We start from the raw sequence: 23,031 nt of genomic DNA, 5'->3' as shown, positions 1-23,031 counted from the left end.
GGGCTCTGCAGTACAGAGCACTGAGTGCCTTGGTCATCGGGTTGCTTGGCACAAAACACCACTGGGTTTAAGTTCATAGAAAAATAGGTTTGCACATGGACCTCTGTCCTCTGAGACAGGATAAACTTGATGTAACCTTTTCTGACAGATTTTGACCTGTGATTTCACAGGGCTGATTGTGCTGCTCAGCTGTCTCCAGTTTCCCAGAGGTTTTCTGAGCCCCAGCTCACCTTTTGCTGTGGCTTCAGTCTGCACATTTTCCACGTGTCGTAAACAAGGCAGGGCTGCAATTTACATGGCTGCTTTTTGAGCATTTCCTAAATGTGGTGGCATCTCTGTCATTCAGAGATGTGGACCACCAAGCAGTTGTCAGATCCCATTTGCTCAGATCCCTGGATTATTCCTGCTTCTGGGAAAAAAAAAAAAGGTGCCTTTAGGCCTTACAGCTGGAAGTTCTGTTGTCTGTCTGTGTGTGGGGAGTCTGTTTTGTGAAGATGAAGAAAGGCTGCACATTGCATGAGGTCATTTGGAGGTGGGAGATGAAATATCCTTGTGCTTTAGTGTGACCTTGACAAGGCATTGGCAGAGCTTTGATGTGAAAAGCTGAGATTGCTGCTTTGGGCCAGCTGCAACTAGTTCCTGCTGTTGTTCATCAGTTTTAGGGTTTCAGAAGGGAACAGAAGAGATTAGGAGAGAGCAGCACAGAAAACTCTTGTCACTGGGCAGCTTTTTGGTTCTTGTGACTGGTTTCCATGGCAGGAAAATACGCAGCTTTGGTTAAACCTGTTACGTGTGCCTTTGCTGTGCTCTGGAGTGATTCCTGCACTTCACAGCAGCGTTGAGCGGTGTCAAACCTCCTGTTGCCAGCAAGAGTGGGTGTTGTGCCAGGGTGTTTGTGCAGAGAGGAGCTGCTCCAGCAGCTGAAGGGCAGCTGGCAGCTCTCCTGCCTCGTCATGTGTGCTGGCAGGAGCTCCTGGGCTGATTCACACCCCAAAATAACCTGCTGGGCCAGGCTGCTCTGGTGAGCCTCAGCGGGACCACAGGACACAGCGAGGCTCCTGCTGAGGGCTGGTGACCTGTTCATACCAAACGGGAAGGGGATTCACGTTCTGGGCACACTCTGGGATTCCTCTCCTCCACCTTTGGGGGAGCAGGCAGTGGCTGTTTTCTTGCCAGACCCACCGAGGTGATCCCACAGGTGCTTCCATGGAGTTGGGTACAGGCACGGGGCCCGTGTGCTCTTTCACTTCCAAGAGAAGTTTCCAGCCCCAGTGCTGATCAGGTTGTCACCTGTCCAACAGCAGCACTTCATGGCTGGTTTTCTTTCTTTTCCTGAAAATCTGCCCACTCTGTACAACCACAAGTGTGGCTCCCAGCTGCCATTTAGAGAAAGGCAGTGGCAGGAAAGGATTTCAGATTTTGTAGGAGTGAGGGGTGTCCCTGGAGCATGTTTGTAGTAAAACCTGGTCATTTTGCCCTCTGCAAATCCCAGGCACTGCTTCCTGGAGGGGTGGCTCATGGAAATTCCACCCTGTGTGGATGTGAGCAGCCCTTGTGCCACAGCAGCTCTTTGAGTGGCCTTGGGGAGGTACCAGGGCAGCTGTGCAGAGTGGCCTCCCCTTTCTGTGCTCCCTCACTGCACTTCCCCATGGCTTTGGCTCCTCTCACTCCTCTACAGGACTCAGGACCGGTAGCTTCGTTCTGCTTGTGGTAAATTCTGAAATGAAGTGTGTATTTAGCAACGGTTTTATTATCTTTAAAAAATAGTGTTGTCACGTTTGTTTCCATTTTCAGGATCTGCTGAACACCTCGTTTCCCCCCAGCCCCCCAGGCTGCCGAGGTGCAGAGTTGTTCTCCCTGCGGCTGCTTTGAGCTGACAGCAGCGAGAACAACTTCTGCACCTTCTGCAAAATGGCCTGCAGTGCATTTTCTTTCTGCTGCTCTCCTGCCAGCCGGCCCTGTGCTCCCTGGGTTTGATTTAGGGCTGCACACGTGGCTGTGCTGATGGCGAGGGAGCCGTGCAGGCTGTGCTCAGGCCCTGCTGGGTTTCCATGGCTGCGCCGCGTTCGTTCAGGTCCCTCCTCACCCAGCCCTGCAAATGCTCTGATGGGGGCTGTTGATTCAGCAATGGCAGCCAATAGAGCCCATCAAATGCTCCAGGAATAGTTTATCACATAAATTATTCAGCAGCTGTTGGTGTTTCCTATCACATAATGTGTTTGACCACTTGGTGAGCTTCGGTGCACACGATTGCTGAGGGGGCTTTTCTGCTTTGCTCACCTCTGGTGCAGGTACAAAGGTTTCCTGTGCTCTTTGTGGGTAATACAAGAGGAGAAGTGGGAGTCTGGAAGGTCTGGTAAAGGCTTGAAGTCTTCTTCAAACCAATCCCACTTGGAGCGAGGCCAGATGGAGCATCTGAGAGCTGCTAGCTCTGTCTGTTAAAGATGTTAGCCTGCATTTTTGCCCCAGAGTTCAACACTGCCACAGTTATTCCAGTAAAAGGGATAATTGAGCATGCCCTGGGTTGTGACCTGGGGTTACCCAAGTGCCTGTGCCCAAAGCTGGGTGTGCAGGAGCTGCTGGGGTGGCAGTGGCAGCCTGCAGCAGGAGCCAGCTCGGGCAGTGGGCATCAGGCTCTGCAGCAGCACGGGCTGCACTCACCCTGCCAGCAGCAAACAGCTTCACGGTCTTTTGTTTGCCTTTGTTTGACTGTGTGTCCTGTTCTTCTGCAGAAAGTTTCATTGCTGTCTGATGTGACACGCTTATATTTGTGTCAGGACTTGTGGGGTTTGGCTATTTTGTTGTTTTCTGGATGCTTAGGTTCACTGCACAAGTATAAACCTTCTAGGATACAGCTAAGTGGTTTAGGTGTCAAGTACTGAGGGCACTGTGTAAAACTGCACCTAAGAAAGATCCTTTGTTATCTTCCATCTGTGGTTGTCCCTGTCACCTGCTTGATTTGATTGGGTCTCACCACAGGAACAGACTTTTCCCATCCACAGGGCTAGAGTGTACTTATTGTGGATATACAACATCAAAACATCCTCTTAGGGTGTTGACAGGTTGGGAGTGGCAGGGGCACCCCCAAGAATTTTGATTTTTATTTTACTTTTTTTTTTTTTAATTGCATTTAAAATAGTTGGCTGATCCCTCCACTACTAGTGGGCTGCTGGCAGTGCATTTACAGTACGAACATCACTGGTGAGAGCCCCATTTTCCCTGTCAGAAGTGAGAGAAGATCAGGCCTGCAAGCCTGTCTGGGGCTGTAACTTGCCTGTGCATGGTCAATTTGCGTTGTAGATGTTTCCTCACCAGCCAGGGGTGAAGGCAGGCTGTTCTCCCAGGCATCCCACACCCATCCTTGTCTGTTGGGCACTACCTTGTCCCTCAAGCAGCCTCTGCAGTATTTTAACCCAGGGCTTGCTGGGGTGAGTGGTCAAAGCAGCCAAGTAACCCCTGCCTGTGGAAGTGGAACTGCCAGTGAGAGTTTCTGTGGCAATTTGTGCGGCTCATACCACCCTGAGCACTGAAAATTCAGCAAGTGGTCTGGAGAAGGAGGGATTTAAAGTCACAAGGCAAGAGCCAGCTGTCTCCTGACGTCCCTGGGTGCCTGCAGTCACCACCCCTCGTGTGCTTCCCAGCTCTGGTGGAGTGGGAGTCACCAGCTCCTCATCACTGGCCTGTCGAGGGAGAGCAAGTGGGAGCTGCAGCCTGTGGGAGTATTCCGTGTACCAAAACGTGACTCAAGGTGCAGCTCAGTGCCATGTTTTCTTTAGCAACAAAACCTTCTGACAAAACAAGCCAAAGCCACTTGACAAAACTGTTCCTGCTCCAGCAGCCTGGGTTTTTCCTCTTGTCACTAGTGGGGCCACAGGGTAAGTGGGAGTACTGAAATATTCAGAGTTAAGTTTTAAAAAATAATATTTTTAAACAGAGGAAAATTTGTTCCTGAACTAAGCTCCTTCACTCCAGAGCTGCCTGGTCCCTCAGCATCTGATAACATTGAAAAGCAGTAGAGAGCACTGGCCTTGCAAGTGTGTGTCTGAGGAATCTGCCTCCACCCTGAAACCAGGGGGAGGAGAGGAGGAACTGTATTTTTGGCACAGGTTACTTTGTGTATTTACATTTTCTGCCGTGATGAATTGCCTGCAATGGCCAAATATGAGCGATTCAGTTAATTTGGGGCTCTTTTCCTCATCGAGCCTCTGGTAGCTTTGCAGGGCTGCACAGGGATGCAGATCTGGGGCTGTTTAAATACTGCTCACTTTTTCAGTTCATCACACTCCTCCCTGATCCTTCCTCCTGGCAGTGAAGCAGTGTGTAAATGTGTGTGCTGAGCCTTTGAGTTCGTTGTTAGGGTGAATTTTCTGTTAGCAGCTGAGGAGAGCGTGGTGGAGCGCCTCAGCATCCTCGGGGCAGTGGCACGGATGGAGCAGGGAAACTGCAGCTGGGAAAACCCTGCAGAGGAGCTGTGACACCGGGCCAGCCTGGGGGGATGGCCGAGGTGGGTGGGCTTAGCTGAGCCCCACGGTGCTTCATCAGGGCTGCAGCGATGCCCTGTTCCTCAGGTGGGTGTTTTGGAGCTGCTGCTGCACCTCCCCTTGGCAGGAACCCTCGTCCCTGCAGGTCCCCTGTCACCGTGATATTTTCTGAAAAATCCCTTCGCCAGGACTCCTTCTCCTGGGAAGCTGAGAAGCCTCAGAAAAGAATGAAAACAATAATTACCTGACTCTCTTCTCCCTGTTTTGCTGCTTTGGAATGTGGTCTGGAGATTGTTTACCAGCAGGTGCATGTTTGATTGGTTCCATGTGAACTGTTTTTACTTAATGACCAATCCCAGCCAGCTGTGTCAGACTCTGAGTCAGTCACGGGTTTTTAATATTCGTTCTTGTTAAGCCTTCTGATGTAGCCTTTCTCTATTCTCTAGTATTGGTATGGTATAATATAGTATAATATAATATAGTATAATATAATATAATATAGTATAATATAATATAATAATAATTTCAGCCTTCTGAGAACATGGAGTCAGAGTGTCAGTCACCTCTTCCCTCCTCCTGGGACCCTCACAAACACCACAGCTCCCTCCCTGCAGCTGGCAGTGTGTGTGGAGGGAGGGCAGCAGGCCCTGCAGGGACTCTCCTCTGGTGGCTGCTCACACCAGCCTTGAATCCGGGTGTCCCTGCCAGCCCTAAGGGCTGCCTGGAAGCCAAGTGGGGAGGCAGGGAGTGCAGGAGCACACCCGTGCCAAGCTCGGTGTGCCACAGTCAGGTGGGGCAGCTGCTGCCCAGTTTGGGGAAGGATGCTTCCAGAAAGCTGGGCCACCTTCCCACAAGCCTGCCTGCTGCACAGGTGTGCCAGGTAAGCTGGGGTGGAGGCTCCTGGCTGGGATCTGCACCTGGTGAGGGATCTGGGAGCTGCTTGCGGGTCTGTGGGTTACAGGACAAGGAGTGAGGCACAGGCAGGCACCACTGCAGACATTCCAGTCATGCTCCAGAAGGTATGTTGTCATTCTGACTTGCAATTTACTACCAAGATGCCACTGTGACCAGGATTTTATTTTATTTTAGTAGCTGAACAAACATTTTTCTCTCACGAGGATGTACTGCACTGGGCAGAAAGGAGTTACCTCTCTGGAGAGACACCAGTTTGGGCAGTGCCAGGTTTTCAATGTCATGGCAAAGGGTTTTGAGCAAGGTGGAACATGCTGCCTTCTGTGTCATCGAGCTCAGCAGCAAATGCAGCATCCCCCAGGGACGGAGAGTGCTGGGATTGGTTCTGGGAAAAGCAGTGACGCTGCAGGGCAGTTACACACAGGTAACAGAGCCCAGCTGGGGAAAGGGGAAACTGCAACACGAGAAGGTCATGTTGTGCTGCTTCTCTGGTTTCCCAAGCTAGGGCCCACTCCGTGTCCCTGAAAGACCTAGGTAAAGCTAAAGTTAAGTCAGTCAGATAAATATTTATAGTACAAATCTTGGAATATAATCCTCGAGGGGTCTGGTTGCTCTCTCTGTGCTCCAAAATGTACTAAAGGGGAAATAATAGTGCTATAAATACAGTCATGTTTAGCTGGGTCATTACCTTGGGGTGTTTCTGGCCCTTCTCTGGGGACTGGAGTTGCAGCAGTGAAAAAATGAGCAGGGAACCTAAAATCGAGTAGAGGGTGATCCCTTTGCCAAAGATACTTCGTTTGCAGGGCTCCTCAGTTATGCAATGATTCATCATTACAGTAGTAATCAGGTTTAAAGTCCTTGTATGTGCAAGTCATGGCAGCAACTAGGGCAGCCCTTGTACAGGCTGGTCAGACCATCTTGTTGCAGGTTTCTTTGGAGAAGCCTCGCCCATCAGATCTTTTGGGTTGTTTGTGGTGAGGTTTTTCAAGTTTCGTATTGCCTTGTATTAGAAAATAGAGCAGTGCACAAGATTTAAGGACACAGAAAAAAGTAATAAAGTTATTATTGTGTTTTTCAACTGCCAGTTTCCCACACCAATTTACAGAGGCATCCTCCAAAATAGTTAATAGCTACACACAGAAAAAGTGCATCTTTGTGTAGGAGAGGAATTTGATTTGGTTTTGCTCTTTCTCTTTATAGGAGCAAGACTTGGTGCTGCTGAGCACGTGTTTCTCCTGGACCAGGCTGCTCCAATTTCAGTAATCAGTGGGTAGAGTTTGCAAGAACTAAAACCAGCTTGCACAGAAAGTGAAAGGACCAAGCTTTCCTAAACCCACCATCCCCAGCTTCTGTGGGAAGGACTCCGAGGTTAGTGTGCTGCTCCTCTGCCCGTGGAGTTCCTGATGTGCTCAAGCCTTGCTGGGGAACGCTGAGTGTTTGATTTGGTGTGAGATGCCCCCACGGCGGGGGAGGCTGGCTGGAATGTGGGGCTGCACCAGCCTTTCTGCTCCTGCTGGGAGGAGGAGAGGCAGGGGGGAGCTGGGGGAAATGCTTGTTTTCCGAGGGGGGAAGTCACTGTACCTGCAGGGACTCTTCCTCCATCCTTTTTTCTGCCTGGTAACTCGATCCCAGGTGATCTCCTTGTGTCATGTGGTCTGTACTTGTTATCCTAAGCAGCCTTGTTGCTCTAACTCCTGGTGCTCCGTAGTTAACCCTGAAATTGAGTTTGTGCAGCCTGTGCAGGACACAGCAGTTTGGGAGGAGCAGGTATTGGTTATCCTGCACATGACTCCAGTACTAGCCAAAATCTCTCTAGCTGGTGCACACCACGCTCTGCAGAGAGTGCACGGAGTATATTTAGGGTCATTACTGTATTTAGTACATGGCTGTGAAACATCTGACTGCCAGAAGGTCTGGGCTGTGGGTGCTTTGCTGTTTGAGTACCAGCAGTGAGCTGGAGCTTTCTCCTGTGCCATCAACGTTTGGGCTACACACCCAGCAAAGGATTGGTTCTGCTTGAATTTATATCACTCTGATGATCTTCAGCTGATCTTCAGCTTCTCTGTGACAATAGGACCTCTGAAAGAGAAGGAGTAACATCCTTTTCCTTTGCCAAATGTAGTAGCAATGATGTGCAAGACCAAGTGTGCTGTGAGGGGTGTTCTGGCCTGGATTCCTGGGGCCAGCCCGCTGTCCCAGGGTGTCTGAGTGTGTGGGGACCTCTGACTGTCTGTGAACCTCTAACAGGGACCAGTCTCACCCAGAAAGAGATCTCAATTTCTCTGCTCTAAATCATGTTTGCCACAAGGTTCGTCTGTTGTCGTCATTGATCTTCACACCTACCTTCCCACACTCTTGTTCCCTTGACTGCTGTTTCAGATCTTTCTCTTGTGGTTGTGTATTGTTACATGGAATGGGTGGCTGCAGTCACTCCCCAAACACCGGCTGAGCTCTGGAAATTTTATCACATATCAGTCAGCATCACGTGGTAGGACTAGATTATACTGAGACAAAATCCTCTTCTTCCCTCCCCCCCCCTTTTTTTGGGGGGGGGGGGTTGGTTGGTTTTTTTTGGGTTTTTTTTGGGTTTTTTTTTGTTGTTTTTGTTTGTTTGTTTGTTTTGGTGGTTTTTTTGTGGGTTTGGGTTTGTTTTTTTCGGTTTTTTGGTGGTTGAGTTTTTTCCCCCCAGGTGGATAGCTGAAAATAGCCTTGTTCAAAACAGACCTCCCACAGAAGCCTGTATGAGTCTGGCAGACACTAGAGCTTGAAAAGTGCTTCATGAGTTCATTTTGACATCATAATTTGTATCAGCATTTGAAAAAAAAATAATGCTGCCTCTTCTTCACTGAAGAGCTTTCAGCTTTGTGCTTGACAAGTGCATTTATCTGATCATGTACAAGAAGACTTATTTTCAGGTGATTTCCCTCTGATGTCAAGCCATAAAGCAGCCTGGAGTCTGATCCCAGAGGGCCTTACCCAGCACTGTCTGCTGGCTGCAGCAAACAGTCATTTCTTGCAAATAATTAATCCCCTGTGGAGCATCAATAGCTGGGTTGCTGATATTGCATTTAGATAAGGAGGAGGAACTGTAGGTGATGCAGGGGAGTTACTTTGAAGTATTTGTTCTCTCTCTAAAGCGCTTTCTAACTGAAAGGAGATGCCTATCAAATCTTCCTCTTGCCAATTAAATGTAGGTCTGAAATTGCTGCTTCTGTGGAGTTTGAGGAGGTCCAGCCCTCTCATCAGCCTGCTGCTGCAGCTGTGTGTGGATGGGTGCAGGCCCAGGCAGTGATCAGACAGGTCCCTGGCGTGTTCTGCCCACTCCTGGCTGCCCTAACTGCAGGTACCAGGGCAAGAGCTGGAATCCCACCTTGCTTTTCTCAGCCTGCTCCTGCCCCTGCCCAGGGCAGCCCCTGCTCAGGGCCCACTTTGGAATAGTTTCCCTGAGCATTTACTCTCTGCCCCTCACATGAGGAGCGTGAAGCTCGCTGACTGCAGCTGGAGCCTCCTGCCAGAGCCAGGGTGTGTGCCCTGCTCCCCTCATCCAGCTGCTGCTCTGGAGGAGCTAAACACTCACAGCTTCTGCTGCAGCTAATGGGAGCTGCAGAAAAAGCTCAGCAATCATGAAAATCCAGCCTTCAACTGCACTCCTGGGAATGGAGATGGCTTATCCTGTCATGAACCCTTAAAAGCCCTGGTAGTGCACTGGAAGTGGTTTGTAATAGCAGGAATTCATTTGTTAATAAATTTCCCCTCACTTGCCCTGACACTATTTCAGTGGGCTCCAGATGCCAGGTGCCTAGTGCTTACACCAGGGAAAAGCAGCTCAGGGTTCCAGGGATGCTGGTGGGGTCACAGTTCTGAGAAAAGCACGCTGGCTCCTTTCATGGTACAGATGGGGTCACACAGAGCTTGCCCAGCCTCTGGTTTCCTTCTGGAGTATAAACTGTGCCTAAAGAATAACAACTATGATAATTTTAGGAGAGCAAGTTTTAAAAAAATACATGGGAAAGTGGGATTGACTATAAAAAAGACTAACAGGAGACAGTCTTGCAGTGGCAGGGAGAAAAAAGATGTTTTAATAGGCTTCTCTGATTACCACTCAACAGAACCCTCTACTCTCCCTAATGAGAGCAGGTGAACTCTCCTGACTTTAGCAGTGACCTCCCCATGACATCTTTTCTTGAGGCTCGAGCCAGGCTGGTGTTCCTGGAAGAGGTGGGAGGATTCAGTTATTTATGGCTAAGTCTTTTGAAAGAAATTAAATGGTACTGCATCAGAATAACTCATTGCATCTCACCTGGTATTTATCCTGTCATGAAAATAAAAAGTTAAACATGTAATCAGAAATTTCAAAAGTAGTGTTTCTTTTGTTAGCTGGTTTTGAGTAAGCATTGCTCTTAAAAACTGGAGAGTTAGGAGGCTGGTGGTGCTCTTAGAGTGGTTTGTCATCTGCAGCCTGGAGAGGTGCTGCAGAGCCCCTGTGACAGGCAATGGATCCAGCTGTGAAGGGATGGCAGAGCAAAGCCACAGGAGTCTAAGTTGCAGCAGTGGAAAAAAAAAATTCTCTGCAGGCCCTTATCATGCTGTACCCCAAACAAGCTTTGTGGCCCCTTTATGAGCTGAAGGTCCTTTATGAGCTGAAGGAAGGTGGCCTCCCATGTCCCCTGTGGCTGGGGGGAAACACCAGAGTGCTTTGTGCATGTGGTCATAGGAAATCTCTTCTTGGAATAGATGTGAGGGCCCTTGTTGTGCTCTGCTCTTTTCCTGCTTTATGCACAAGCCCGTCCTTGGAATGATGTGCTGTTTCCTGATGCTCCTGGAAAGCAGTTTCCTGCCACTCCTGGAGAACAATTTTCTGCCCTGAGATAACCAGGAGCCGTTTACTTTCACCAGGATTTGTCCCCACATCCGATTCCCCAGCAGTTCCCACATGGGAGCAGTGGGAGCTGAGGAGGCTGTTGGTGTGCCAGATCCCTCCATGGGCCTCTTCCAGCAGGAGCAGGACAGGCAGCCTCTGCTTAGCTCGTGCTGGAAGAGAGGAGGAAGAGGGGGAAAACAGAATACAATGTCTGTCTTTTCTTTGTTTCATTTGCATGGATTTTCTGGATGGCTTTTCCTGCTCTGACTCAACACGAGTGAGCCCTCAGTGCCCAGTGTGTGATTGTTCTCTGCTGACAGGGGAGGAAGGAGGGTTGGTGAAATGGCCTCTGACATTTCTCTTAACCTGTTTAAACAAATACATCTCAAAACCAGTTCTCTGTAAGAGGGCAGCACACAAAGGTTAACTCTGTGTGTGCTATGAGTACTTTTATGTGATATTATGCTTTTTCAAGGAGCTTTAGGTATGTTTTCATTGAACTTGAGCTCCTAATTCTGGGTTGTTTAACAATGTGTAGCTCCATTGCAAATAAGTTAATGTGAATACATTTTCTGCTGGTTGTGGAGTTTATCTTGTTCTTTAGATTAATTATAATGAAAATATTCTGTCTGCCTTTCGAGACTTGTGGGTATTTTCATTCCTGTTTGTGAAATTGGTAATATTACATCATGATAATATTTTCTGGGTTTTAAGAGGGTTATGACATGGCACTATTATGAATGGACAAAAATTACCAAAAAAGCCTGTGACGGTGTTTAATAGCAATGTCTGTGTCTTTTATTACTGCAGGCTTGTAGTCTGCTTTCCCCAGTAAATTCACAGCACACAGTTCAGTCTCATGTTCATGCATGTCTTGGAGAGTAAAAGAAGTTTTGTCTGTGCAGGAGCAACTGGAGATCAGGAGAGATGTTACGAGTTGTTTTCTGTCATTTTTGTTTCACTGACCAGTTCCAATCCCAAGGGAGCTGCTGCCACCTTTCCAGGACCTCCCAAAGCCTGGATGTGAGGAGCAGCATGCTCCAACTGGAGCTCCCCATTTTCCATGCCTCTGGAACAACACACTGAGTTTCCAGATGACAGCAAAGGGTTTCAAAGTGAAATAATGCCCAGGCTTGTTCTGTTCCTGACATCAACCCCCTGAGTTCTCTCTCTGGCATCTCAGAGATTTTGTGGAGCTCAGTAGCCTGCACTGTGCCCTCTGAGCAGCAGGTTTGCCAAGGGCTCTTGGAAAGCCCCTGACAAAGACCTTCCTTGGTGTGCTGAGATACAGAAGTCTTTTAAGGACTGGAGTTAGCTAAATTGTGATAAGCTGCCGGAAGAGATTTTTGGGCTGCACTGAGCTCCAGGGAAAAAACTTTAATCCACAAATCATACCCTGCTGAAGGAGGTTTTGTTTTGCATAGCTAGTCAAATAGCAGTTTGTCTATGTTTTCATTTCTGTTTAGAGCTTAGGAAAAACCCTGACCTATTTGAGCCCTTGAAAGGGTTGTGCAGATTCTTACAAAAGGAAAGGCCTTCTCCCTCTGAGCAAGGAGCCACTGGAGCTGGTGCTGCTTTATGTAAAGGGTGAAAAATGACTCAGTAAATATGCAAATTCAGCTGGTGAACTGGGACCTAGAGAAGAGAACAGTGATAGATGGTCGTCCAAGAGGATATTCCAGTCCAGGTTTATTCTTGCTTTTGGACTAAGAGTGCTACTGATCACAGAAAGTTACAGCTTTCCACTGAAGTTCCTCTCCTCAGCCTCCTCCACCCTCAGCAGAAGCCCACAGAGGTGTGTGTTTCACCTGTAGATCTCCCAGTGTGTGAGGAGATGCTTCAGGGAAATGCTCTCCCCAAGCACATCAGGTGGGGCAGGTCCTTGACCTGTCACCTCTCTGCTGAAGCTGTCAGCACAAAGCCAGGCTGGGAACCAGCCTGGCAGTGCTGGGTGACACCCTGGCTAGGTCTGGCACAGGTTGTGGTCAGCCTGTGGCCCATAGCTTGTGTTTTTGCAAACATTTTGCATTTAGTAGCTGTGTTTGTGCCCATAGGATCAATGTCTATAATGTGCTGACATGCTTTGCTCCTGTAGGAATCTGTCTCTTGACACCTCTCTGGTGCCCACTGGCATAACAGGAGAACCTTTCCAAAGATCTCCTTGTGTTACCATTATTTTTAGCACTGAAATGCACTTTCTTCTCTGCCAGGCCAGCAATCCTTCCCACAATGCATCCTCATTCTTGCCTCTTTTTCTCCAGGCAAACATGACCTGCAGGCTTTCTAGCTAACAGACGTAAATCATGTGGCTTGGATGGCCTTGACATCAGCAACAACTGCCTGTCTTGTTGATTGTCTTGCACATGTGTGCTTGACACAGGTATTCAGATGTTTGAGATTAGAAGGAATCCTGGCAGGGGAGGCAGACAGAGCCTGGATGAGTTCACCTTCCCCGGGGAGCAGAGCACACCTGCAGAGAGCTCCTCACCCTCCGTGGAGCACCTGAGCTGCAGGGCAGGAGCCACAGCCCCGTGCCAGCTCTGCCTGCACGGGGTCACACAGCCCTGGCTGCCTTTGGGGGAGTGGCAGCCCCAGGGGCTGCTTGGCAGCTCTGGGGAACAGAAATAAGGCAGCAGAGATTCAGGGGTTGGGAGTACCACCTTCCAAGTGAGAGCAGCGGGTTAGTGCCAGTTTTCTGGCTCGCCCAGTGAAACTGCACTTCAGGAATATTTTTTCTGAGGCTTGACCTGCAAACAGCTTTGCACCAGTGTAGCCAAAGAATGGGTTTTAAAGCAACAGAGCACCAATCCTCTCTGGCTGCTCATCTGTTGGGAACTGGTATGCTTGTGTTTGGCTCCTCCTGGGAGGGGCTTGGACAAACGCCTTCTTCCAGCTCCTGCCTTCACAGCAGAACCATCTGCTTTTCCAGATCTGCCACTGCAGCTGCACAACCTCCTCCAGTCAAAATTAATTGGTATTGGAGCTACTGTTTAATATCTTTATACATATAACTTTTGTGTCCAGCTGGACTTGCCAAGCTTACAGCAGCTGTTTTGCTATAAATGTTGCTTGCAAGCTTTTCTAACAAAAACCGGCCCTTGGCAAGTGTTTCACAGCCCTCTAATCATATCACAGCTTGGAGGGCCACATGTTGGAGGCCTCTCCTGTGGCAACAGGTTTTGTAATCTGTGCTTTAATGTCTGGTTTCTGGCTGCTGGAGTGAGGTTTCCTGCTCGGTGCTGCAGGAACAATCAGAGCTTGTGTTTGACCCGCTGATCAAAGCCAGCCTTGTGCCCCAAGCCCTGCTGGAGCTGCTCGGGAGCCCAGCCCTGGCACCCAGCTCCCTGCTGCAGCATCTGCAGGGCAGCATCCTCAGGGACACGGCAGAGGGGCAGGGCTTTCTGACAAAACCTTTGTTGAGGGAGTTGTCCCGTCTGGGAGCAGGCTGTCAGCATGGCTTTTCCTGCGCTGTCTCTGGGACTCAGCGTGTGCTGGGAGCTCCACTCCTGCCAGGAGAGCAGCCCCTGGTTTCAGTAGATGGCCCTGGGGAAGGGACCTTATGATTCCATGCTCTGGTTTGCCTTTCTCTAAAGGATGGCTGGGGATGCCTCCCTCGCTGTGGCACCGCATCCGTCTGGGGGAGGATGACGCACAGGGCACAGACTGTCATTGTGGGGTGCAGTCACGTGAAATTCTTCAGAAAAAAGGAAAGAAAAGGAAAATCATCTCTGACTCCCCCATTGTGAATAACCTTTTTAGATAATACACGAGGCAAGGAGTTTTGCACTGAGATTACAGAGTAGTCTTTGCTCCCAGGTATTACTCAAGTTCTTCCTTCTGCTGTTATAGACCCATCTGAAGTGGTATGAAATGCAGCAAGTTGCTTAAAACATGTCTGAGCAGGCAAAAGAAAAAAAGGACTGGTATTCTGGTTAGCCAGCAGATGTAAAGGCTGGCAGGTAGGTATGTCAGGCATACCTCAGCAGCTCTGTGCTGGTTAGTGCAGGTAACACAGCACCCCAGTCCAGCAGGGCAGCACAGCCCACGGCAGCTGGAGAAATGGACACACACACTCAGCCCATGCTAAGGCCTTACGTTGCTGCAGGTGAATTTGTGCTGTAACCCAGCAGCTGTGCTTCACTGAGAGGTGACAGCCGTGTAAGTGAGCTCTACTGCACCATGACCTGTAAAACATTGCTAGTTTGAGACTGCTGCTCTTGCACTTGTCTTTGCATCCAGTTAAATTGGTGCCTGAAAATATTCTTGAACAACTCTGATTCATTCACTATGGGGTTTTTTTCTGGTAGCTGTTTTGGTTTTTTTTCTTATTTTATCTGTGTTTAAGTAGAAAACTTAGATGAGCAGACATGTTATTTAGACACTGTGAGAGGCAGAAGTACAAAATGAGGCAGTTTGTTTTTCCTGTCCTAGCAATAGCCTGCTCAGTCAGCCCTCCCAGCCACAACTGGGTGCAGCCCAAGGCTCCTACCCCACACCACAATTACAGACATCCACATTGTTCCCAGCTAATTGCTTTCTCCTGTACAGAAGCTGATTTTCTTTGAACTGCAGCACAATGTGACACCAGGCATCACGTTGCCTTCCTCCCCACTCTCCTGTGGCCTTAGCAACCTGATACAGCTGTGGCCAAGATAAATGCCCGTGGCTGTTAAAGTCAACGCAGCTTTCCAGCTTTTATGAGAGAATTGAGGAGAGAAATGCTGCTGTGATGTGGCCTTGCATGAGCCTTCATGGTTCTCTGAACTAACTAGACTGGTCTTCCTCCCTACTTTCAGGCAAGCTAAGCTGTATTAATCACTTTATAAAGAAATAACACAGTGCAGTGGGGTGAGATTTCCACAGGCTCAGAAATGCAAGAGGAAAAGCTGTGTAAATCTTAGTTTAAAGCCAAGACTTAGCCTCATCTGGGCTTTAATTGGGCAGACTGGTTTCTGCTGTGGGCAGCTTGTTTCAGTTCTCTGCCTTAGCCCTGTACCCAGGGTACCCTGGGTTGACTCCCAGGGTTTGTTTCTCCTCTGGTTCCCTGTGCAGATGGGAATGGCCACTCAGTGGTGAGGCTCTCTCTGGACTTTCAAGTCTTAACATCTCCAAGTCATCCTTGTGCAGCTCTTCCCTCTGCCTGCTTTCACTGCCCTTCTTGCTTGGCTGCAACCTGTCAGGATGTAAATTAATATCCCATTGTCCCATTGTCCTTGGGCTTGGTGCTGTATTTGCCATGTGAAAGCTGCTGGAGTGTTCAGAGTTCCTTCCAAAAGAAGCTTTACCCCATGTACTGTGCTGGAGCCAGCTGGTGCCCTGTCTGTGTCCCAGCCTGCTCTGGCATGCACAGGTGAGATTAGAGCCTTTTCACTGCAGGTCTGAGCCTGGTGGGGGATTGGGTTTGTTTTGAAGGAATATTGAAGAGATAACTGTTATTGCATGGTTGTACTGTGAGTTGTTCTTCACCCCAGAAGAGCAAATGCTGCTGCAAGTCCCTTCCTCCACAGGGTACCTTGAATTGTCCCACAGGGCCCACAGTCCTTCAGGACTCATTTGCATCTCACAGATATGCACCAGTAGCTGGTATTTGTTCCAGTGAAAGAGGGAGTATTTCTTCCTAGCTCTGTGACTTCGCTGGGTCTCTGTGCAAATCCCTGACTCTGCTCTCCAGTAGAATAAGTTATGGGGATTCCCTGATCTGCACAGCAAATTTTTCAATTCAGTATTGCTTTGCTTTTAGACTGGGACTATGGGACATTTTCTTTTTGAAAGCATAAATAAATTTGCCCCATTTTTCATGAAATGCAAGCAGCAATGCAAGTCCCTTACATAACAAACTTGTTCCAGCTTCTTCCTAAGAAGGATTGATTTGGATATACAGAATAACATTTCACCACTTGGGTAGGGAATGATTGGGCAAAATTCTCAGTAAATACGAGTACTAAGCATCCTTAACCTTGTGAATGAAATTGAAAAAGCAAGAAGAAACCTGTGTGTCTGTAGCACCACCAGCCTTCTCCCAGGCAGTTCTGGGTCATCAGGTCTGGGCAGCATTTTCCTTCCATCCTCTGCCAGATGAGCTGGCTCCATGGCTTCAGCTCTGCACTCTTCTAAGGCTGAGAACTTCTGTAAGTTCTCACTCAGCTGTGTGCTGTCTGCCCAGCTGCATGTGTCCTATTTTAAGTTGTGCTGAGCTAGGTGCTTCAGGTACTGGCAGAAAACTCATTCTGTATCCTGGTGTATGCTCCAGGATTTGCACCATATTAAATTAAATTTCATCAGGAATTATTGCCAAGCACTTCAAAAATCTCACATGAAAGTTGATTTGAAAGCAACGATAAATTAATATTTTCAGAAAGGTGGAAATTAGGGCAAGGAACATGTTGGCTTTAAAGTATTTACCAAGGAACCAATTCACAAAGGTGCTGGCCCTGCTTGATGTCAATTTATTGCACCACTTTACCTAAATTGAGTTTCTGCTGTCTCTGCTTCCTTCTGTTAATGCTGGGGCACTGTTACTGCTGTGGTTCCTGAGAATCCCTGGTGGGCTGGATGGCTCTGCCCACTGAGAAGGTTGTCAGAAATAGAACTTATGAAGTAGGACCCTAACAGCCATCAGCACACAAGAACTGGGGCACGTTGGTGGGAAGGATTTGTTGGGTCCTGTTGATGTGTGTATTGTGTGTGCTCAATGGTGACAGAGCAGCAGAGAGGCTCTGTGCTTCCATGGAGCTGTGCCACCACCCAAACTGCCAGCTCAAGTGTGATTCTGGATTGTGCATGGTCAGGGCTGAGGTGGAGATGTCTTCCCCCAGTGCTGTTCTCACAACTGCCATGAATGGAATAACTCAATAACTCCCCTAAAGGGAATTACCTTGGGGCAAATGCTACACCCCACAGCTGGCAGTGTGTTCCCTCAGCAAAGCCTTGGCCACAGGACAAAGGGGGTTCAAAATGTTGGTGGATGGGGTCTGGAGCAATGGATGGCAGTGGGTGCTCCTGCTTGGTGGGTGTGTGGGAGGACAGTGAAGTGGTGTCAAATTGAAAGCTGCTTTTGATCCCTTGCAATGAATTTTTGTGATGTCAGGTATTTAGTGGTTTTCTTTTTTTAAAATTCTTTTTTTTCCAGCTTTGAAATATCATAGTGTTTTAATGTTCTGCTATGTAACTGGGTATATACAACAGTGATTAGTTTGGGAATTTCTTCAGATCTTTAGGGATGCCACAGTTTCTTACTTGACAATATAATAATATATGAGAGCCCCTCTTGGCTGCGGGCTGTGGTAATTAGCTAGTTTTGCTATAAAGCTGCTCGAGCAGTGCTTTGAAGCCCTGCCAGCTGACAGAGCCCTTCAGCTCAGCCAGGCCCACACGAGGTGCTGGGAGCTGCAGGTTGCTGTCCCTGACGTGGGGCTCTCAAACCACTGATGGCAAATGTCACACACAGCACACTTCCAGCTTCAGCCTCTGGCTTCAAAGGCTCTATCAAGAAGCCCTATGTAAACACTGCATTTTTGTAAAAATATTCCAGATTAGTCCTCTTCCAGAAGGCAATATGAGTGAACAAACCAGGCAACAATGGTCTACATAGAAAAGCGATAAAACTCATCTGTGCAGTGAATGTGACTCCGGATCTTACTTCAATCAGACATTGGTGGGCTCTGTTTCTATTTTCTTTTGACTATAACTGCTCCTGTGATGATCAAAAAAGATGCATTATCTCCAAATCAGAGGCTTTGAATGGTTACCTGAAGTTTGATTTTAAAGAAATACAGGAGACTTCTCAGAAAGACACTTTACATAGAAAACATACTTGGAAAAGGCAGTAAAGAGGAGGTTAGAAGCCAAATCTAAGCAAACAGTCAGAGAATAAGATTCCTCAATGATTTTTCCATAGGCATACTTCTAGGAGCCTTTCAGAAATTACTTCAATACTTAAGCCCTTTTTCCTGTAGTACTGAAAGTCTTTGCTAACACTTCAGCTCTATCTCCTTTATTTATTATTTGTAACACATGACTGCCTCTACTGTATGTGCTTTCTCCCTTTAAATAAGTAACACCTCATAAGCATTCAAGATTATATCTTTAAAAGAAAGTATAATGTCCCAAAGAACAAACACAGCACAGCATAACCTTTACCTCGCTGGGTTTGAGACAACAAAGCTGTGAAAGAGCTTTGGTGTTCAACACTAACTACAGTGGAATACAAGAAGTTTTTAAAAGCTTTCTTCTCTTTTATTTTCATGGAGTCATAGAATGGTTTGGGTTGTAAGGCACTTAGTGAAAATTTAGTTCCAACTCCTTGCTGTGGGGGTTGCCATTAATGACTGCTTAAAGTTTGACTTTAACAGTCAGCATATATCCCTTCAAAATGTTGTAAAGGTACCTGCCAGCTCCTTCTCACACAATGACTCTAGAAGCTATTATTTTTTAGCATCCCCATCAGACACTAGCTGGACTGGCATGGACATCTTCACCCAAATGCCAGTGGGATCACAGTGAGAGCCTTCTGTGGCTGTTTTTCATTTTGTTTAACCACATCACCACCCCGGTGAGGTTACAGCTTGCATGAGATCAGCTTATGGAGGAAAACCAGCTTTTTGGGGACAGAAGAAAGCACTCTGAAAAGTCTACAGAGTCCTTGGCTGAAAGTAGAAATCTGTAATTGTCCAATTTCATCTGCAGTTTAGGAGTACTATTGAATTTCACAGTGTTCCGAAGCTTTTTCACAATAGCACCCACCTATCACTTTTCCCTATGTCTCAGATTGACTTAAAGGCTTGTGCTGTATCATTTTGTCAAAACTTTTCCATAAATGGGCTCTGAGGTGATATTGTTCAGTGTCTGCTGTGCATTTTTCAGTCAGGTCCAACAGCAAGATTCCACCCTGCTCTAAGTAGATCTCCCTGTAGGTGCATCCTTTCTTCCACCTGCAGGTGTTAGCCAAGGGGAAGCTGTACATTCTGCACATTTGTTGGGAATCTGGAATGTCTGGAAATCCAGGAAGTGCAAGGGCTCCCCAGGGTTTCAGTGTTTCAGGGGACAAGGACAGTGAGCTGCAGCAGCCTTGCTGTCTGTGGCAGAAAGAACACTGGGTACAGGCAAAGTGGAAATGGAGATTTGAAAAGTCAGCAGAGAGAGTCCTGCCATGTACCTTCACCTGTGCCCAGTCCTGCTCTTCTCTACATCTGCAAGGGAATGAGGAAACATGAAACTGAATTCCTCCTGATTTCACCCCCTTCTCCTCCTCTTTCTTTGCTCTCCTGTGCTGCTCTGTGTCAGGGGCAGGGCTGGGGTGGATTGGCTGCTGGTTTTATCCAGCCTGACCCACAGCAGTGGCTCTCCTTGCTGTGTTGTGAAGACTGCAGCTTTTGCTCCTGTGCTGGGAGTCCTTGCTCATCAGCACTGTAACCCTGGAGAGCTGGAAGGGTTTGAGGTGGCTTTTTGCTGGTTTTGTCTTTAAGGTGAACCCAACCCCGCAGGAACTGAAGGGTGCTGATGGCCCCATGGAGAGAGCAGAGTGTGAGGGCTCTGGGAGGAGCAGGAGCAGGAGGTGTCCTGGTGGGACAGCACCATGCAGCACACACTGCCTGTGCCCGACCAGAGCCTGCTGCTGCAGGAAGGTCTCTGCAGTCATACAGCCCTCTGAGCTTTGGGGGAAACTGGGTTCTCTCCACACCCTTCTGTCACACTTCTCCTTCTGCCTCCTGTCAAGAAAGACGGATCCAGCCAGGGCAGCCTGTGCCACTCCAGCTTTCCCATTTCTGCTCCTTCAGTGCAAGCATTCTCTGCCCTGTGAGTTTTGCACAGAGCTTCAGGGCTGTTTGCTGGCTCTTGACCTGCTTCACAGTGGAAAATTCTTCCACAAGTGTTACTTACAGGAAGCAAATGAATATCTCCTCTAAATGGTCTGGCTGAGGAAATGGGTCATTTAGTGAAGTACACTGTTTACTGGATAGCCAGTGGCCCATCTCCAAAATACATACTTAGTCTGAAGGAAGAAAAATATCTGAGATTATTCACTTTTTATGTCAGTTTTTAAATGTTATGTAGTTCATAGCTAAAATTTTAAATGTGCATTTTCACGTGGGCTAAAAACTTCCTATCCTCTTCCAGAAAACTGGTAAAACCAAGTTTTAAATTTCTTTCAGTAAAAAATCCTGGGTGTGTATGACTTCTTGAGGTTTTCTTCGTTTTGGTTTGTTGTTTTTTTTTTTAAACTGTGTCATGATCCTCCACATATTGTAACACTTTATTGCTTTGTTATAATGCCTTGTGGCAGGGCTAATATCTCCCAGTGATAAATTGGGAAATTTTGTACTTGTTTTATTCAGTAATTCTAAATGCAGCAGTCAGCTCAACCCTGGAGCATGATCTTGGTTTTATGCAGGGCTGCTTCTGTGATGTCTTCATTTATAATTGCAGTTTCTGCCTTCGCCCCTTTGGTATTTTTGGTGCAGCCTCAGGCTGAAGGGAAAGTGCCTCATTCCTTAACCCAGCAGACATGAATAAGCATGTTGACATGGATCTGTGCAAGATTAGCGCTGCTCTGGCTTCAGATTATCTAGATCAGACACTGTTCTGTAATGTGATACTATCCACATTCAAAACATCATAATCTGGCAAAAACAAAATGCACCCAAACACAGTGTTTAATTTTTTGCTCTGGCATGGGAACTGCATGGTTGCCAGGGAAGGCAACAACACCTGAGCAGAAGTGCAGCATCAGGTCAGGGCTGGTGCTTTCAGGGAGCTGTGTTAGCAGTACAGAAATGCCTGTAGCATTTGTCACATGGGTGCTTTTGGTAACTCTCAAATGTTAAAGAAAATAGGGAAAAAAAATCAGCAGAAATCTGTAGGTATGGAGGCTGAGCCCCATGAAAGTGAGAGGGACATTTTGGAGTGCTCTAAAGGTGTGTGGTTGGCCCAACACCCAAGGGTCATCCAGACCTTCATGGTTAACATTTGAAGCTGTGTCGGAGCACAGAAAGGACCCTGCATGTGCCTGTGTCTGCATCAGCTCTGCACTCTCTATCAGATTTGGCACTATCAGATGCACAGCTCCTCATGTTTCCAGCACGTAGGTGTGTGCACAGGGCAGAAAAGCCTTCCTTTTCCATCCAGAGCCATTCATCAGTGTGCTTCAGAGGTCAAATCCTCAAACAGTTTGGTAATTCTACCATCATCATCTTCATGTGATTCCAGCGCAATCTGGTAATGACTTTTAAGTAAAAGTATGTCCAGGGCTATGGCAAACTCCTCTGAGCAGTTTCATTAAGCAAACTCCCATATCTCTAGACTTTGCTTAACAATTGCAAAATGGTTACCCAGTTAATGTTTATCCTATTGTTACCAAAACTCACAATTCAGTGTGCCTCAGTTCAGAGAGCAGTATATACGTCAGTAGTAATTGCCAGTCAAAGCCTCCCAAGCTAAATTAAAAGCAACTGTGCCTTGAGCTACATGACTAAAGGACACATTTTCAAAGGCAGCCAGTCTGCCAAAGGTGCAGTTACATATAGTTCCTATAACCTATCCTTTCTGATGGGAATTTAATTCCTAATTTACTTTGTGGGTTTTGAATTCCTGGGTATATGTACCCCCCTTAAAAATACATTCTTTTCTTTAAAAGTCCTGCTTGAAATCTCCCAGCTGATGACTTTCTGTCTAGCATCTCCTCTGGATGACACAGATGCAGAATGGCACAAGCCACATCCTGGCTGGAGACTGCATCACTTCATGGACCGTAAAAAGCTCAGCAGTCATCAAGGAGAAAAAATTTCAGAACTGTTCCACCAGCTGTAGGTTTTACAAGCATTTGAAAAGTTTTTAGTACTATGACTTACTGTGTCTCAAAAGGAAAAGACTTGTGTGAAGTTGTCTGTGAGGTGATGAAAGTCCAAGACATGATACAGAGGGGGAAAAGTCAAGTTAATGTGTCTGCCCTGGCTCTGGAGTATGATGGTGTGCAGGAGCTGTGCTGCCCCTTGGACCCCACAGAGCCTCACAGCCTCCTCTGTTGTTTTCCAGACCATGTTTGGAGCCTGCCAGCTGGGCACGTTAAGAAACTCCCTCCTTTTGGCACTGCATTGGCATGGAAAGGCAGCAGCCTGCTCTGGAGAGGGCTGCTAGGGGGTGGAACTGCATGGCCAGGGTGACTTCAGTATTCAGTTGGCTGGAAGTCCTTGTCATAAGGACTTGTTTTCACAAGGACTTGAATCCTAGAGTCGAAGGAGCAACTTTGGTCCAGTTTGGAGTAAGCTGGCTGCCGGCAGCCAGGCTGGGAGAGCTGATTCAGCCTGGCCAGCACTGCCTGGGAAGCCTTGCCCGACCATGTGGTTCCTGTGCTGAACAACTGGAAAAAATTACTTGCTTAATGGGATGCAGGCTCACGAGCTGAATCAGCCTCGGCAGGGTTTTTGTTGTTCCAACTGTTTCTTGTATTGAAAACCCCGCTCTGTGGCCATCTGTGGAGGCTGGCAGTGTACCAGTGGTGTTGAACCAGGAGTGGTGACTGGGGAGAGCAACCCCTGCCCCAGGGCAGCGAGGGGAGGTGGAGAGGGGCAGGTTAAACCTCACCCCTTTGCTCAGCCCCTGCGAGGGAAGGAGGGAAGGTACAGCCCAGCCATGAGCACTTCTCTGCCCTCCCAGCAAAGCACAAGCTGTGCACTTCTGTGGAGAGCACAGAGACAGCGAGAGGGTGGCAGCTGTGTCACCCCACGCTGTGTGCCTGGTCCATGAGGGTTTTGTCTGTCAAATGCATGCAGGCTCTGCTGC

The 23,031-nt window shown here is 47.9% G+C and overlaps 1 long non-coding RNA gene across 1 annotated transcript; it reads left to right on the top strand.

Annotated features, from left to right (window-relative positions):
- The first annotated feature begins 5,367 nt into the window (after positions 1-5,367).
- On the top strand, positions 5,368-22,277 carry LOC135281105 (uncharacterized). The gene is made up of 3 exons (XR_010347870.1): positions 5,368-5,500; positions 6,594-6,761; positions 21,926-22,277. It is a non-coding gene; the product is annotated as an uncharacterized LOC135281105 (long non-coding RNA).
- Positions 22,278-23,031: the final 754 nt, after the last annotated feature.

Source organism: Passer domesticus, chromosome 14 (assembly GCF_036417665.1).
Source record: "Passer domesticus isolate bPasDom1 chromosome 14, bPasDom1.hap1, whole genome shotgun sequence".
NCBI classification, from domain to species: domain Eukaryota; kingdom Metazoa; phylum Chordata; class Aves; order Passeriformes; family Passeridae; genus Passer; species Passer domesticus.
Note: the sequence above shows the minus strand (reverse complement) of the source record. Positions and strands in the feature narration are given on the sequence as shown.